This window comes from Chiroxiphia lanceolata, chromosome 5 (assembly GCF_009829145.1).
Source record: "Chiroxiphia lanceolata isolate bChiLan1 chromosome 5, bChiLan1.pri, whole genome shotgun sequence".
Lineage (NCBI taxonomy): Eukaryota > Metazoa > Chordata > Aves > Passeriformes > Pipridae > Chiroxiphia > Chiroxiphia lanceolata.
This window is the reverse complement of record NC_045641.1, coordinates 27,116,730-27,136,185: the sequence shown is the minus strand read 5'-3', so window position 1 is coordinate 27,136,185 and position 19,456 is coordinate 27,116,730.

Below are 19,456 nucleotides of genomic sequence, written 5' to 3'. Positions count from 1 at the left end.
AGTATTTTTATTCTTCTCTGATTGAAAGTATTACAGTCCTTTCATTGTCTTCCCATACGGATGTCTTTCCCAACCTTGTTTTCCAACTGTTCTCCTGACCGCCTTTGCATATGTTTGTCCTTCATATGTTTTTCACTTAGTGAGTCATTTCTCTTAGTGAGAATAGTACTATAGGAGAATATGTCAGTGATAGACAAAAAATGTTGAAACATACTCTTATTTTCTCTCAGAATCTTTATTGTTTCTAACACTGTTTGCATTGTTATCTGTCGCAGCACACTGAACTGTGGTTTTAATCTCAAGACCTTTTCTCTGGTGAGATGTAAAGTTAGTATAGAACTCAACACACTGTTCCTTTCTACACACATTACCCTGTGTTTGCCAATGCTCAGTGACGTCTGTTTGACATAGAGACTTAGACTCTCAAGACCTCTGGGCCTCCTGCTGTTGACCTGCACTAGCATGAGATTTCATGCAGCTTTTCTCAGTTTAGGTGAAATGAAGGCTGTGGCTCTTACTTTAAAGTAGGTTTAATGTTTCTATAGGAAGCATGCTTATGCTTAATTGACTCAGTTGAAAAACTGAGTGTTTTTTCCAAGACAATATACATTTTGGGCACTGATAAATGCTTGCAACTTTACATTTACTTAACAAGGTATTTTTCTCTGAAAGTAAGAAATTGATACATTTGAGAATACTCTTAGAAATACATCGAGACAATCATACTTTTTGAAAATGTCAAATATTTTATTTCATGACTTAGACTGTTCACTTTGGATGTTGGAGAACTGTTTCAGTTCCTCCCTTTCCCTGAAGAGGATTTGAACTCACAGGATTTAACTCCTGAAGCAGACAATTTTTGCTTAGTGAGAGAGTACTCTCAATCTCCACTCGAAATTGCTCCACTTTAAAATGGAATACTTAAACATTCTTTGGGCCATAAAGAGGGAGTGTGTATTAAAGCAGGACTTTGGATTTGTTTGTTTCAGTGTTTTCCATCAAGAAGAACTGTGTGTATCTCCTGTACTGGTAGAAATGTGGGGGTCTGTTGTTTTGACTGGCATGGATTTAAGTGCATGTGTTTAAATTCCACTTTAGACACCTACATCCTTCTATGAAACTGGAGTTAAATGCTTCCTGACAAAGGGAACAAGTTGAACAAATTTTGGGCCTTGACACTGAAGACACATAGTGAAGGCACCTAAATTCTGCAATTGCACACATGTATGATCTTTGGGGCTATTTATAAACTTATATTGTTTTTCTATTTAGCTCAAGCATGTGATTTGATTAATTAGCATTAGATGTTTTGATTCTCTTCAAGTTTAAGAAAGCTCTTGTGAACTCACACCCTTTCAGCATTATGAACACCTTGTATTTCAGGTTTGCTCTCTTATTTCTATTTAAATCAGTGGCTGTAGGAATAGGAATGTTTGTATGTTTTGTTTGAATTAAGAGAAATTTGTTTCTCTAACGTTAAAGAAGGAGTTCCTTGAACTCCTTTGAATTGTTTGGCGTTTGGTGGCTTTCAAAGCTATTATCAGAGTATTTGTTCAAAGGTGAGTAGATTTAACTCATAGGAACTATCATCCTCTAACAGGAAGTCCTTGTTATCTAGCTATGGAATATGCTTCCTGTAGTTCAGGGTTAGGTAATACTCCATTAATCTCATCAAGTCTACGTTTTCATTTAGATCCATATGTTGACATGTGTGTGGAACAGTGACAGAAGTCAGCCAAAGTAAGATGGTCACACAGATTTTTAAAAGAACCAATTTCTGAATTATTGGCATTGATAATCTGACGATGATTTTTTAATATTGTGGAATTGCAGGATTACAAATAATTACACTTTACTATTTTTAGCCTAGTCATTACTAGGAAAATAAAATAAGTTTCCTACAGTAATATGTATCAATTTTAGTTCTGGACTTGAGATTATCTTATGCTTAGTCACATATCAGTTTGAAAAGCAATTTAATTAAACTTGTTCCTTCAGAATTTGGGGATTTAGCTTCAGACACATTCATACTCTTGCAAAAGTAATGGTCTGAACTATAACTGAAATGAGGTGGAATGTCAAAAATTCCTCTGAAATTTCTCAGTACGGAATTGGAATGCAGAATTGGAATTGCTAGCATGTGCTCTTGCACTGAGGGACCAGGCCTCCTGACTTAAGATAGGATTTATCCTTGCTAAAGATGAACTTATACTCACAGCTCTTGGTATTAAGGCTTGGTGTCAACCATCAGAGCATCAGTGCCAGTGTTTTTTAATTTTTGAGGAAGCCAAAACCACTTCAGTGAAAATTTATCATCATGGTAAGTTTCCATAAATACAGGGGTTTTTTCACTAAGGTATCAAAAAGATTGTGTTTGTCTCAAGTCACTTTGAAATAATTGACAAGAGGTTTAGTGTAATGGATTTTCAAAATAATATTTTCCTATACTGCTTGCATAATTTTATCGTAAACATAGGAGGTTGGAGGAATGCATTCCTTTACATTATTTTTCTTTAATTTACTTTTAAGTCACTGAAGCCTAAATTATACTTTTCTGTTTGATCTAATACAATATGTTTGACTAAGGACCATACTAAAGTATTCCTGTTTTTTAAAATACTCTCTGATTTTGGGTTAACTAACTTTTTATTCTCTGTATAGAAATTTTTTACCAATGACATTCCTTGTGTTTGTTGAGGAAACACTTCTGTCCAGGAAGTTGGAATTCGTTCCTCCCTTTGATTTTTGTATGACTGGAAATCTTCTATTACATTCTCTCTTACAAAAGAGGAAAGCCCAATAATTCCATCGGTATTTCTTTTATTTTCTCTGTGCCAGCGATGTTTCTGTAGACAAGAGACCCCCTCCAGCTGCTACTAAAAAGTCTTTCTCTTCTAATTTCAATGGAGAATGAATCAGGTTTCATGAGAATGGATGACAGCTTTTAGGTCAAAAGCACAAGTATGTTGCTGTGTGATGCAGATGTATCTCATCATACTTTTCTGTCTGTTCCTTGCATGGAGAGTCCTGTTGTAATGTATTATTGTCCAGTACTCCAGGTCTGCAGAGCCAGTACTACTACAATTAAGTGGTTTATAAAAACTGAGAATTTCTGAGAATGCTGAGATTTCAACAAGTCTTTGTTCCCATTAAATACAAAATCTATATTTCTGGAGTTCTATTTGAAATTTGTTTTAAAACATTTTCCATTTAGAAAGTGAAGCTGTTTGCTTTGATGTTCCTGATTCAACACGCGCTGAATTCCCTCTTTCTGCAGCTCTTAAACCTTGTTCCTTCAGGGAGAAGGAAGATCTCCGTTTCACCAGAAAATTATTCACTGGCTGCAATTGAAGGCAATGTGACTGTATCTTGTGTGAGGGCTTCCCCTGAGGTCTTCCTGTGCAGTACTTGCAAGATACTTCACATCTTAACTCACATCTGTATCAGAATTTGCACCCCTAAAATGAGACTACTAGCCGGGAGAAGACTATTTGGGGTGCTACAGAGCTGGTAGCAGTCAGCATCCTCTGGGAGGTGCTAGTGCTTTACAGTATTCCCAGACTGTACTTTGTGGGGCCTATCTTCCTAAGGAAGCTATTGATTCATAGAGAACTTGGGGAAGATGAGGATCAGAAGACCTGAAAAACATGTCTCTTAAAAGCATTACACTCATTAAATTCAAAGTATTAAAACATTATAACTATGTCCTTTTATATCAGTTCTCTGTGTGGTACTGTTACAGTATTTAGAATTGCTGCTAATTTAAAAAAAAATAGAATCTTTACAAATTTCCTTTTTTGGTAGAAAATGGAAGATTTTTAACAAAAACCCCCAGAACATTTAACTACATTTAACAGTTCCTGTGACAGCGTGTCCATCTCTGATGATACTAATCAAGAAAACTATCTCAGTCACTTATTTTTATCCAAGCCTACTTGCACATACTTTGTTTTTAATTGCCATCATTATGATCCTAATGCAGCAAAATCTGGAGGTGATCCTCAGTTCATTGAGAGAACAAATAATGTAAAAAAAACAAATTTAGCAAGGCTATATCTATAAAGTAAGTTCATATTTTCTTGTCAACCTATCACATTCTTAGTGGCTATTTAAGCTTGCTAAAAAGAGACATTATTGTAGCACTGGAGCCTTTGATTTTCATTTTCGCAGTGTAAATAACTCAGATAACTACGGTGGCTACACAGTGACTGCTTTCTATACTCTCCCTGCTCTTGCTCTCTAGAGCTCTCTTACTGTCTCTGCTCCAGGTGGAATAGTTTCTGCAGCTATGCTTACATGGCTCTCACCTATATATTATAAAGCTCCTGCTGTCTTTTTTGCACAGATTAGAAACCAGGTTTGTTTATGTGGCAAACCTGTAGCAAATGAAAAAAGAAACAAAGGTTACATTGAATATTTGTATAGTTATCTTTTCCATGCTCTTGTGAATATTTAAAAAAATAGCAGACCTATTGTATCACATTGAGCTATTTCAAGTATTTAGCTTCTTTTAAAGCAATAGTAAATAGTAAAACTTTATAGTAAAAGGACTTTATCTTAGTATTATTTTTAGGTTTCAGGTTTTAATCTAACTTGTAACATCATAATATTGTATTTTAAAAACTTTCTCAAAATATATTTTTAGTTTGCATTGAAGTTCCTTTTAATCTTTTAATGGTCTGACATATTAATGCCAAGGTTCTGGGGATTTTTTTTAAACTATGTTTATTTAAAAGAAAGATACTGAATATATGGCCTGATTCTCAACATCGCTTGGTAGTTGTAGTGCCCAGAAAGCCCAGAATTACAGAGGTTTTTTCAGATCTATTAGCCTAGGAAGTTTTCACAGTTCTTGAGATGAACATAAGCTCATTCTAAATTAAAACAAAGCAGAGTCACCTCTCGGGCCAGCTAGTGTCTGTATGCCAGCTTTCAGTCTGGGAGTATATAAATAGCAGTAGAAGCAGGAAGAAGCATTTCACCAGATGCATGGCTTTGAGCAATTGTATAGCAGTACATTACTGAACCTTCTCAGAAAAGCTAATTGCTTCAGACTGAGACATTGCACTACCTCTGCAGGTCTTGGTCACAGCGTCTGATTACACGGCTTCACTCTGCCCCCTTTCCTGGCAGCTTTGCTGCCTTGGTTCCCTGGATCACTGGCTTCTGGTGCAGATCACGTGGCATTGTACCTGTTTGGACCTGCCACAAGCCTTGGCTTCCCAGACGATGTACACGTTACTCAGATCTAGCCAACAAATCCGGGAAGTCCTTGTGGTTCTGCAGGATTGCTGTCCTTCCCTTTAGTGTTTCCCTATTTCAACTCAGGTTTTACAGCGTCTTGGACAGTGAGGTACCTGGGCAACAGCTACACTGGGTACTGGAGCTTGATGCAGAAATTTTGAAGCCCTTCAGGCAAGAGAAATAAGAGGGACTTTACGCTGAGTTTTCTAAGTTACTCTGTATTCTTACATAAGTCAGAAAGAACACCCAGACTTATGCAAAACAGTAAAATTTAAGCACTTGATTTCCTTTTGAGTATTTTGGGGGGATTTGACCTAGACCCGGACTCTTTTGACAATCAAGATGGTTTCTCTCCTTGAGAAAGCATGTCCTTTAAGCCTCTCATCTGAAGGTTTAGAATCCAGCTCTGGCATTTATTTTCACTCCCTCAAGTCTTTAATTTTCCCCTTTTATATCTCTGCAGCCAACATAAGGAGAAGCAATTTTCTAACCTAACTCCCTGCATAACTTTTTCTGTTATTGATTTTCTCATAAGGAGAAGATCTGGTTTCCAATTTCCCGTCCTGAAGCATGACAGTTCTGATTTTAAAAAACAACTCCAGAAAGTAAAATGGATACTATTAGGATTGCACACACAATAGAGAGTTCATAACACGCAGGTTTTGTAGCTTTTAACATATGGAAGCAGCACATCTGAATTTTGCTGTGGATAGAACTACTCTATTCAGTACTGGATGGAGAAAATGAAACCAGCAGATTAATTTTCATTTCAATCAATAAAACAAAATGGTAGGCATGAAGTATTTTTTTCTGTTTTGCACATTATAGCCTAATTTGGTGAGATCAGGAGGACAAAGGCCTAACTCTATGAGGGGTCTTGGGTATCACAATATGAAGTAAGTCTAACTGCCTTCCTGCATGTGTTGGTTAATGCTTAAGTGTTCCACTATTATATATTCTGAAGGTGGAAGCACAACCTCCTACTCAGACTTACCTGTTCCAGAGAGGACCTCGGAAATACAGATGGGAAACTTTAAACTACATTGCAGCAATTTTGAACAGAATTCTGAGTGTTTGAACTCAAAAAATGCAGCCAGAGAAGGTCTTAAGACAACAGGTCTCTGCTAGGTTTGTTAAGTACAGGAACGTAAAATTTCATGCCTAATTTAAGTTAAACTGATGGTATTAGATTTACTCACTGAAACATGTGACCTAGTTTTCGGAGATTCTGTAGACCCAAGCAGATCTCTTAGAAATGCATGTATCCCTTTCTCCAGTATAATCCAGTTTGTTGCTGTAATGCAGAGGAACTGTCATGCTCCCAGTTTCTGCCTGGCTTCTTCCATTTTTATTGTGGTCTTAGATGTGTTTGTTCCAGCAACTGAGCAATTGGATTTTGTGAGTAATCTTTTTAAATTCTGACATTTTAGCAGCTGTTGCATGAAGAGTAGAGGCACACCTAAAGCAGAGGTAGGACCTTCCAAGAGGTTAAGTTCATCACAATTCCTAGGTAATCTCTGTGCATTCATGAATTATAGCCTTCAACTTGATGTGGGAATCACATTACAGTGCTGACTGCTAGAGTGAAGTTGATATGTCCTTCAAATGTAAAGAGTGGTTGTTTTGGAAGTCTAAATTACATATATGTACTCAAGATTACCTTGACATCTAGCATGTCCTGTGCTGATGTGGAATAGCACTTGTGACTTACAGTCAGGTAGTGGTCTGGAGATTCATTTCCATTTCATAAAATGGCTTTTTAAGTGCTAGCAAGAGAAGGTCCCATCTTTTGGGAAGATAGAACTTGCAAATCAAGAATCTATTTATATCTCAAATGTTAGTTACTCAACACTTATCCTAGCCAGAGCAAAGCACCTTTTGCACTTCTGAGGGACCTGCATGGAGAGCTTAATTCTCTCTTTAGGGAGGCTGTGGGGGGTCTCATGGGTCAATATAATGTGGCCGTGTGAAGTTGCCATTTGACAATTACTCTGGTGGGGACATGCTGTAGCCACTGAACTGCAACACCATCTAGTTTATGTAACATTCATGCTTGTCATTGACAGAAATGACAGGAATAGAAAGGACTGTTTGAGGAAACTTCTTTTTTATTTAAGAAGTGTTTCTCTTTATTTAAAGGACATATGAAATGATCTGATTTACATGAGTTACAAGTCAGATAGTTCAGAAAAAAACTACATGTGAATGTTTGCGGGGGCAGAGACTACAGGATGAAAAGCTGGGGAGGAAAAAATTTGGGGTTGCAATGAAGAGAAAAGTAAATTATGAAAAGGTAAAGTGTTGGTATAACTCTGGGGAGAATGGTCAGGTGTGTAAAACTGAAGAAATAGGAGGAATTAGGTTTGTTTGATAGAGGTCTGTTGCTTCTTAACACGTAACAAGATCTTGGAGAAATCCATCTATCACAAGCCTGTGAACCTGGGGTCCTTCCTTCTGCAAGACCCGACATTAGGCCTTTTATCTTAGAAGCTGGGAGAGCCACTTACCCTGTGATCATCTCGATCTCCTGGTCCCAAGCTCCACCTCCAGCAAGCTGAGAAGGGCATTAGACAATGCAAAGCAACCTTCAACTTTTGCCAGCCACTTTTTGTTTTGTCAGTGAAGAATAATGCTGGCAGGCTCTGGCTTCCTGCTTCCTTTGCAGGTGCTCAGCACAAAAGCAGACAGCCAGCTGGGAGGGCAGAGGGGAGGTGGCTGCTGCTGAGTTACGGGGGCTGTTCTGGGCTCTCCTCAGCTTGGACTGTGATACTGCAATACCCACTTCATGAAAAGTCCTCATCTGAGGCTACTGATTTTGTTTTGGCTATGTCATTTCACTAGATACCATTACCTGCCCCACAAACATGTCTTGAAGATTACTTTACAAACGACTTCCAGAAAGTGGTATAGAGAATGAATGCTTAAAAATAGCTATTTTCCTGTGACACTGAAATAGATAAGATGACAAATCCAAACCTAAAGATGTATCTTCACAAGAGTATTTATTTCACATTGAGTTTAGCCACTGCTCATAAAAGAAGCTGCAGCAAACTAACAATGCAAACCAATTAGAGTGTACTGACTGCCAAGACAGTGTTTGTTCTTTGGTTTGTTTTGAGGTTCTTTCAGTTCACTGCTTATTGATGTAGTACAGACAAAAGGTAAGCTTTTAATGTATGGCAGCCCTTCTGTTGTGTTTCACACCAGGACCAAGTAGTCCTTTTGCCTTCAGGCCTTATCCAGCTGTGGGGAAAACTGTGGGCATTTTTACCTGCATATCCCTGGCTTCAGCAGAACATGGCAGTGGTACTCCAGTGCTGTGTCAGCTAGCACAGGGCAGATCCCTGAGCCTTTGGGGAAGAAGTAAAAGTTTAGGATGGACTTGTGAAGTATACCCTGAAGGGGTACCTTAACCAGGAGGCACCTGGGCTAGCCCATTTTTTTAACACAGTGAGGTAAAAGCAAATTCTAGAAGATCCAAAGAAAAAACAGCAGGTTTCATGATTAGCAAAAGAAATTAGTTACCTGTGGATTTAAATCTCATAGCTGGATGCTGTGGTATTTAATGACACTACCCGTGTTTTATGCTGCGGCAATAAGGACATTCAGGATGCACTCACTCCTCTATGTGGTAACTAGCACCTGAAGTGGGTTCAACCATTCATTCAAGAGGGATGCCTATGGAATGTCCCTCTCCATCTCCTCTGCATGCTTTTGCAAAATCTGTAGGAACCTAACGTCTATAACATGACATTAAACAAGTTTTATATTGATTACCAAGAACATACTCATGCATACAGAGTTAGTAAGTGTCATCTCCATAGGAAACTTGCCAACCCCCTAGTAGTACTTTTATTGTATTTGTTTGGAAAAGCTGGATGGCATTTCATCAGAGAGCAGCCCACAGTGGGCCTCTCTCGGCTGCTGATAAAGCCAGGCCCTCAGAGCTGAGAACAACTTCTTTTTCACAGGGCTGACAATGGAGAGGTACAAGAGCATCTCTGGCATCAGCAGCCAACCTGTCTACATTGGCAGTGTTTTTAGTGTGCCACTTACTAGAGTTAGGATTATAAAACCTTACAGTAAAGTAATTTTATGGATCCACCTAGAAGCAAAGCATCATTTAAAGCAGTTTGTTTCAGTTTTATAATTAGGTTGTTGAGATGACACTTATGACAGATGACTCAGAATTATGTCATGGTGATAGAGCATTTAATTGCCTAACAAGGCAATTCTACAAGGGAATCCTACAGGGGTTATTATACCTGGTGATTGAACTTCATACCTATCTGCAGGATACACTGAAAGTATAGCTGTAACACTGCCAGGCAGCACTCCCTTCTCATCTGCTCCACTACATCAAGATATACCCTTACATGCCAGCAGCATTTTGTCAGGGAATCAATCTGCCTGTGTCTTGCTGAGTTTCCGCTTACCTTCTTAAACAAGTACATCTGTGCTTTTTAATACTCCATAGAGTTTGCATAGTGGAACAATTGTTAGTTTACTTCCTGCAGGCATTCAAAGCATGACATTTCTTCCATGGCTTTCCCAAGCATTTCCCTGCCAACATCCTCTGAAAGCTCTCCTTCCCTTTTCCGCTACACTGATGGGAACTGTTGCTGCTGACAGTCAGCTCTTCTCGATCAATGATCCACAACACTTGCCCCCACTGGCCACATGTCACGGGAGGATAGAGGGAGGACTCTTGACCACATGGCATCATACTTGAGGAAAACTAGGTGGGGAAACAAATTTTGTCTCCAGTCTAGGGAAAATGCAAGTATCTCTTAACTGAAGGGTGTGGGACACTGCACCTTTTAAGTCATCCAAGTAAGAACATGTTAGTCTGCCTGCTTTTCACAGTAATGCAACATGAGCCATTAGTGCTGTCAAGGACAATTTCCTCCTTTGCAATTCTGAACAAGAAGGAGAGAAGAATCAAAGGAGGAAGTGCTTGAACAACATGTAGTAGTTCAAGTCCAGAGGAGGGCCACAAAGTTGACAAAGGGACTAGGACAACTCTCCTACACAGGCAGGTTGGGAGATTTGGGGTTGTTTAGTCTGGAGAAGAGAAGGTTGTGTGGAGTCCTCATAGCAACCTTCCAGTATCTGAAGGGGGCCTACAGGGAAGGTGGAGAGGGACCCTTCATCCAGAACTGTAGTGACAAGACAAAGACAAATGGATACAAACTGAAAGAGGGGAAAATTAGGTTAGATATACATAAGAAATTCTTTGCTGTTAGGGTGGTGAGACACTGGAAGAGGTTGCCCAGAGAAGTTGTGGATGCCCCAACCCTGGCAGTGTTCAAGGCCAGGCTGGATGGATCATTGAGCAAGCTGGTCTAGTGAGAGGTGTCCCTGTCCATGGCAGAGGGGTTGGAACTGGATGATCTTTAAGATCCCTTCCAACCCAAACCACTCTATGATTCTAAGGTGCCGACAGCAAGTGTTTTCAAGGCTGTTTTCAGTATCTCACAAGGTTGGAAAGAGAAAAATGAGAGCTTAGTAATGTTATAACTGAAGAAAATCTCACCATAAACAAGACAACTTGGGAAAACAAGGATGAGTATCATTCCTTCATTTTCTTAAATGAAGAATTATTTTCCATCTGTATAATTGAAAAAAGTTCTATAAAAGCATAACTTTCAGCCAAAGAGGTTCTGCTCTCCTGTTCAGCAATTTTCATGAAATATCTAAAGTATTTTAAAAAGACTCCCTGATATTTTCATGAAATATAGATGTAAGTGTATAAAGAAAATAATTATGATTTCATTGAAATTGTAAGTTGGGCATACTCCAAGACAACACAGGCCCAGTTTTCATGAAATTGTACATTGTATTTCATGAATTGTTCAGACCTCATATTTTACAATATTCATTAAGTTTCATAGCAATATTCATGACATTTAATAGCAATGTGCATACAATATTAAACAAAGCATAAAAAAACCCCATCACAGCCACAAGCTTAATAAATCACAGGAATAAAAACTCTCTTCCATGTTGTAAGAGAACAGACATCTTCCCTCATTTTTCTTATATTTCACTAAAGCAAGTCAAGCAATGTTTCATAGTAGACTCACAAAATCGGTCTTAAATTCTCACCAGCCGTTCATAGGCTGGCCATTCAGAATTACACAAAGCATGAAGACAGCACTGCTGCAGCTTCACTGAAATTCACTTTAAATTATTAATAATAAAAAATAGCCCCCTCCTGTTGTAGCAGGAATGCTACTCTGACAGCCTCCATCAGAGACAGCATAATGTTCTTTGGAGAGAGTGGCTCTCGAATTGCTCATAATTTCTACCTCTGTGCCTTCAAGTCCATAATCTTAACACTAACGTCTGTTAAATAGAAGTCTCCAGCCTTGCAATGTGCCTTTCAGTTTTCCAAATTCATACTTCATCCTTACCTTGCAGCTGAGGGGAAGGCTGTGGATGTGGTCTCTCTGAACTTCAGCAAAGCCTTTGACATCATCTCCCCTAGCATCCTGCTGGAAAAGCTGGCAGCCCAAGGCTTGGACAGGGGCACTCTCTGCTGGGTTAGGAACTGGCTGGAGGGCCAGGCCCAGAGAGTGGTAGTGAATGGTGCTGCATCCAGTTGGCAGCTGGTCAATGGTGGTGTCCCCCAGGGATCAGTGTTGGGCCCAGTTATGTTTAATATCTTTATTGATGATTTAGATGAGAGGATTGAGTCCACCAGAAGCAAATTTGCGGATGACACCAAGCTGAGGGGCAGTGTTGATCAGCTGGAAGGCAGGAGGGCTCTGCAGAGGGACCTGGACAGACTGGAGAGTTGGGCTGATTCCAACAGGATGAGGTTCAACAAGGCCAAGTACCGGGTCCTGCACTTTGGTCACAACAACCCCCTGCAGCGCTACAGGCTGGGGACAGAGTGGCTGGAGAGCAGCCAGGCAGAAAGGGACCTGGGAGTGTGGATTGACAGGAAGCTGAACATGAGCCAGCAGTGTGCCCAGGTGGCCAAGAAGGCCAATGGCATCCTGGCCTGGATCAGGAACAGTGTGGCCAACAGGTCCAGGGAAGTGATTCTTCCCCTGTACTCAGCGCTGGTGAGGCCACACCTGGAGTACTGTGTCCAGTTCTGGGCCCCTCAGTTCAGGAAGGATATTGAGGTGCTGGAGCAGGTCCAGAGAAGAGAAACGAGGCTGGTGAAAGGACTCGAGCACAAGTCCTATGAGGAGAGGCTGAGGGAGCTGAGGTTGTTCAGCCTGGAGAAGAGGAAGCTCAGGGGAGACCTCATCACTTTCTACAACTCCCTGAAAGGAGGTTGTAGCCAGGTGGGGATTGGTCTCTTTTCCCAGGCAGCTATCAGCAAGACAAGAGGGCATGGTCTTAAGCTGTGCCAGGGGAGGTTTAGGTTGGATATTAGAAAGAATTTCTTTACAGAGAGGGTAATCAAGCATTGGAATGGGCTGCCCAAGGAAGTTGTGGATCCTCCATCCCTGGAGGTTTTTTAAGATGAGACTGGATGTGGCACTTAGTGCCATGGTCTAGTAACCACAGCGGTAGTGGATCAAGGGTTGGACTTGATGATCTCAGAGGTCCTTTCCAACCCATCTGATTCTATAATTCTATGATTCTATGATTAGTTCACCAGCCATTCAGGACAAGGCTTTGTTGATCAGGGAAGCAGAGGATAAGGTGCATCTCCAGAGGGAAGATCATCAATTATACCAATTACACTAGCTGTGGGAAGAAGTAGATGCTTTACAGCATAGAGTGTTAATGCTGATAAATGTGTCACTGTGCTAAACAATGCTTTGGAGTAAGGGACTCCACTAATAAAGACAGACGCATAATGTAACAGCAAGGAGGAGTAGCTAAGGTTCTTTAACAACTTCCACCCTGTTGAAAACATATCATGTCCTACCTGCACCAGCTGCACCTTCTTTACATGAGCAGAGCACAATCCCATCCCCAGCCAGAGGTAACCTGCTCAGGCCTAACTGCTGGCAGATGAGCAGAGGTAGCAGGTTTCTGGGTGCGGCTGGAGACTGGCTTTTGCAGAGATTAGGAATCTGGTATTAGTGTGCTGCTTCTCTAGCTTTGCTGGTTCTCTGTTGTGTCTCTAAAGACATGATCTGCCTCACAAGGAGGTTCTTCAATGTGAGGAAAGTGTGAGGAAACACATCTCCCCCCCATCCAAAGAAAAGATTTCTGCCTTCTTGAGCCCTGAAAACTTTTTATGCTGCATCAAGGGCGTTCAGGAAAACTTGCTACTGGACACAGGTCCATGGCTCCTCATCTATGATCTGCTGGAGCTGTTAGCAAAGCTGCTTCATGTTGACAAGCAGAGTGGAGGCTATAAGGAACTGGTTGCCAAGTGTAGCTCTACAAGACTGTGTGGGTGTCTACAGGGCTGTGGAGTGTGTGTGTCTGACACGCACCCTGCTAATGACCTGGAGATGACAGGCTACCTCAGATGAAGAGAGGTCATGGACACATGTTAGCAGCTTTTGGAAACCACACCTTGATGCTAACTAGACCTTTATGTAAGTAAGCTCTCAGGTAAGAAGGTGTTTTCCTTTTTTTACTTTTTAGTTTTATTTTTTAAATGTTTTTCTATATTCAGCCGTTAATGCCTATGGATAGCAATACAATACAAAACATATCAATTAATGTGTGCAACTACTCATGAGTAACAAATACTCTACCTGTAACGCTAAAACACTGGGACAGTACATTTTGCTACTGCAGGGATGTGTTGTATGTGCTGGGCAATGGGGAGAGACATTGGGATTTCTTCTGGAGTTTATTCAGTTACTTCTAAGGGAAAGTTTCTTCTAATGGCAGTTTGTAAGAAACTAGCTTAGATTTGGCTCATGATGATTAAATTATTAGAGAGAAAACAGTACTTTGATCTAATTTTTTTGATTCCTCCTTAGAAGAACATACTTATTTGTCAAGAGAGGCCTTAAAGTATTCTCCTCTGCTCCCAGTAGGCCAGTAAATGAAACCTTCAGCTTTTTCAATGGAAAAGAACATTTGAAAAAATTCTTCAGGATAACTCATGTAAGCACTTGAAGCAATCGAATCTTACACAAAGTTTTTCTCCTGCCTATGTAGGAGTAAGAGGTGTACTGTTGGCACTTGTGATTCAGACTCCAACACCGACTGCTTTCTCTATCAGTGACAGAACTGCTTCAGTACATAAATATTTAATAGTAATGTTTAATATTTCCAGACATGACAGAGTTGAAGTACAATATACTGAAGTGACCTGCTTTTTTAGTGTGTGTTGTGGTTGAGAGAGGAAATTTTCATGCTTACTACTTGGAGAAGAGTAGAAAAAACTGACATGGGGAAAGAAAAAAGGGTGAGCGTAAGGTGCCAGTAATGCCTGGAAAACACTGCTGACAGTAGGATGTTCCTGTGAAGCCATTTGGTGCCAGCTCATTAGAGGGCTCTGGCAAGGATATTTGGCATAAAGTAGATCTTATTTACAATTAGCAATTCTGCTGCTCTGCTCTTGGCATGGAATGAACTTGCAAATTAGGCTGTCTTCTAATATAATGACATTGCCTGGTATTATGAATCATTTTAGAATTAGAAACATTGATCTGAATAAGAAATAAGGCCTTTTAAACATGTAGAGCTGATGTTGAGGGCTGGTACGCACAGACCTGTGAAGGAGGCATTGCACGCTGTCCCTGCATGGCAGCACTGCACTGCTTCCAAGCCTGAGCTCAGCACCTGGGCCCTGGTCTGCAAAGGTTTTCAGTTACTCCAGTGGCTGCTTTGGCGACTATCTTTTCCTCAGGTTCAACTCCTTTAAAAACTTTTCTTCTTCACTGGACGTCTCAGGTGGCTTAATATTAAAATTTTATACTTGCCAGGGGCTTACTTTTCAATTAGGACAAGTTTGAAAAGTCTAGGGTAGAGTGGAAGAAAGTTTTAAATACAGGGAGATGGTGGTTGGGCATGTGATGCCTCTCTAAATGTTTGATGAAGCAGAGGGCTCTGTTCTGGCTGCCCATACTCTGTATGGGGCAAAACCCCCACGGGGATTGTTTTGCATTTTCGAAGTAACTCACTAAGTATAAATTTGGCTCACTTCCTAAAGCAAATTCAATATTTAAAAACCACCACCAATAAAAAACATTAAAAAAAAAAGTGAATAAAACCCCTAAACCAGTCTTCGGGGTAGGTGTCCTCTTTATAAGAGATGGATACATTCTCAGTATGATCAGCTCATTTCCTTCAATATACCTCAAACTCACAAAATTACAAGTGGTATTTCCACTTTTTGGTATTTCCTGGCAAGTATTTCTCTCTCAGATCAAAGACACCCCCCCGTCCTCTGAAGCAAGCTAAGTTATGGAGCACTACATCTATTTTCCTCCAGCCCAAGCATACAGGAATGCAACACGCTTTTCTGCATGTGTGGTGCTTTAGCATTCATGAGTATCTTTATGAAGGCAAGTTTTGAGTCACATGCTGTGTCACACTACAGGGAAGAAGAATATCAATTATACAGCACGCTTAATCATGAGAGGAAATGGATTTGACTAACTGAATATGCAAATGTTAATTCAAAATAAAATTATGAGCTCTTCCTGATGTGCAAAATGCCACTGGTGAAAAATATTTTAATATATTAGTGCTTGACTTCAGGAGAGTGTGGTTTATGAAGGGAAGAAAAAAAAATAATTTAACAACTTCTTGCATTGTATTATTCCTGAAGCTGTTGCTGTTTTTCTAGCTTGGAAAAGCATAGATGATAGAATCTTATAAAGCATATTTTGGCATTTAAAATGCAGCTCCTGTGCTTGCATTCATGTGTGGTTTCCTGAGATGAAGAGTGGTAAATAAATACTCACTGCTGGCTTTCCTGCAAACACCACAATTGCACAGAATCGGATTTTGCTGTACACAGGGACAAGCTGCTTCTGGAACCTTACACCCTCTTGCCCTAGTAAATCACAGCTGTTTGGCAAGGAGTCAGGAATTTTCTTATTTACCCAAAACTTGGTATTTACAGCTATTCCCCCATGGTGTGGGTGGTCACAGTTCACTTCCTGTGGCTGCTCACTGAGAACAGCACCTCCCACCCAGTGTTAGACTAGTCTTTGGGGGAGCAGTCCTCATTGCAGAAGTGTTTCACTTCACATGCTGTGTTGGGCTGCTTCAGAGGAGATATGTGCTGTACTCGGGAGTATCACACTCTCCTGAGTGGGGAAACCTAATCCCAAGTATCTTTAAATACTGTTTAAAGTAGCTGGAGTGTTGGCCATCAAGGCCAGTTTCCGCTGTCCTCAGTGAGTACTGGAACCCATCATTAAGTTAAACAGGAAAACCTCTTTCCTCTCTTACCAGCTCTTGTTTAGGGCACTTGTTTGGAGGTCTTGTCTAATCATACCCACATGGTCAAGCTCTACATGGAGATCATGGTTGGCTGACTCTAGCTGGAGGCCAGATGCCCACCAGAAGTCACTCTATCACTCCCCTCCTTGGCTGGATGAGGGAGAGAAAACAGAACAAAAGGTTCAAGGGTTGGGTTAAGGACAGGGAGAGGCCACTCACCTGTTACCGTCATGGGCAAAACAGACTCAGGAAAAATTATTACCAATCAAATCAGAGTAGGATAATGAGAAATAAACTCAAAACTTAAAAATACCTTCTCCTCACCCCTCCCTTCTTCTGCAGAGTTCAGATGGAGCTCTGGGAAGATGACGTACAAGCACTGAAATCATCTCAGTGATCTAAACCTTGCACCCATTCACTGTAAAATGCTCTGACCATGATCCTCATGCCAACCAACAGCCCTACTGCCGGTAGTGCCAGCTGGGCTTCTTGCTGCCCCTGCCTTCTCTTTCCCTCAGTATGGTTTTAAAAACCATTTTAATGGACAAATAGGACTCCGGAAATCAACTTGAAAGTTTAACTCCAGAACTGACTACTTCACAGTTCCTAGTCCCAAGTTGCATACTCATCCCCATCTGGACTTTCAGCTGGTGTTATTCAGAGTTCATCAATCTTGTCCTGCCATACTGGTGGCCTGGGAGGCCTGCTTGCATGCCTTGCCTTCAGTAGATGAGGGTTTGAAACCCTGGGTGTGGGGGCAGCACTGCACCTTCACACCATGCACCATAGTAGGTGGAGTCTCTGAGGCAGGTCCCCCATTCTCCTGGAGGGAGGAAAATGGCCAACATGATTTCTCAGAAGGGCAGCTCTTCTCTAGCCCTGCACACATCTGAAGGTGCAGGCTTGCTGTGCAATGCATGTGAGGCTGCACACAGCTCAGGTGAGGGACAGAGATGTTGCTGTATGTCAAGGAAAGCTGAACAGAGGGCTAAAAGCCAAGTTGAATTTCTTTGGGTGGCAGGATAATGTTTGGTTGAAAAGTGCCAGCTGGGTCCTACTATGTATTTCACAAAATCAGGAGTGTTTGAGGTTTTGACTTGTCAGTAGATAAACCAATGTTTCTTAAACTGCAGGATATACACATTGGCAGAAGCATTGATGTGGGTGTCCAGAGCTGTACAGATACACGATGCTCCCATGAGAACACTGGGATGTTTTCACTCTGCTGCCTGCAAGCTCAGTAGTTACTCTGGTGGTGGTGTTCTCACAATGGTTTAGTCTGAGTGGGGTTTGGGGTAAATCTGATGTCTTGAATAGATGTATTTGAGCTTTACACTCAGACTGCAGATTTCTGCTGTGGGAAATAAACGAAAAAGTGAAAGACAGATGAACCAGAATGAGCTGTGAACTGACAGCTTTGTGACTGGTTTTGACTTGTTTTCTTTTTGTGGTCTAAAGCTGAGTGCTTTATAAATTCTGAAGATGTCAAAACTGTAACTAACACAACTGAAACCATCCTTGGATTGCTGGAAATATAAAGAGCAGTCACTAACTAGAAGAAAAGAGACAATGAGAAGGAAATGAGTTCTCTCCTTCAAGTGCTATTGACATTACAGGTCCAATCAGCACTGACAAATTTTGGGTATGCAGGGTCACACAGTGATTGTCTTACAATCTAATATTGACCTAGAGATGAAAATAGTTTCACAGTTTATGGTTCTGGGGTATTTTACTGACTGATCTTAAAGATCCTGGAATCTTCAAACGGATCCCTGCCAGTTGTCTCACGCCCTGTCAGCCGTGAGGTGACACACAGCAGACACCATTTGCAGCCACCAAGCAAATGTGCTGGTCTTGGGGGTCGTTCCACACTTCGCTTGCTGCATAAACACGAGGGCTGCAGGCTTTCTGGGGAAGCAGGATGTAAAATGAGAGCAGCTGCATTGGATCTGGTCAGATCCCCATCCAGTCTGACACCATGTTTCTTAGAGTGGCCAAAAATGGGATGAGCCTTAAGAATGGGTCAAAGAGACCTGAACTTAGGTTACTAGCTTTGTGTTTCAGAGCCCATGGTGCAGCTGTCTCCAATGAATTGGTCCTAGATCTCTTGAATCCACAGAAGCATCTGCAATACCTTTTGGCAGGACTTGTAGCTTAACTCTCTATTAAGATAATTTAGTGAAGAACTGGAGAGAAAATTGGAAAAGGAACTATAGTAACAGTACTCCAGCATCATGCAGTGACCAACAAACCTTCTCTCCAGTGCACGTAAAAGAGCCACAGGGCACCTGACGCATAGCAGTGAATTTTAGAAAAGTACTAGTTTTTCAGATGGTCAGGTTCTGGTATTTTTTGACCCCTTCAGAGAAATTTCTCTAAGTAATACAATTTTGTAATATGCCATAGAAGCCTTGGAGTAGATTTCCAGGAGCCCCACACTTACTGAGTTTAAGCCTGGTGTCCTCAGCAGGACAAACTGCTTGGCCCAGAACTTGAAATGCTTGAAGGACGTAGACATCTATCACCAGTCTCCAACAGGCTAATTCTGATGTTTATGTAAACATTTTTGTGCACTGAGAGCAGGCTGGTCCAGAAGCTTACTTCCTCTTGTCTGTGGGTAGAACCAATCTCTTCTGGCTTGTTCAGATGAAGGCAAACTCCTGAATGCTGGCCCTGGCCCATTGTGCCCTTTCTGTATTTGTACTTGAGGTAGGCTGTAGGTCCATCATCTGAATCCTTCCTGGTACTTATCTTAGTTTTACTATTTTTATACACCTAAGCCAAACAAGCAGGAATTACAAAATATTTGACTTCCTGCCCTAAATCAAGCAATCTTGTGGTACATCTGGGTGCAAGACATTCAGGATGTGGCTCCTTTATAGGG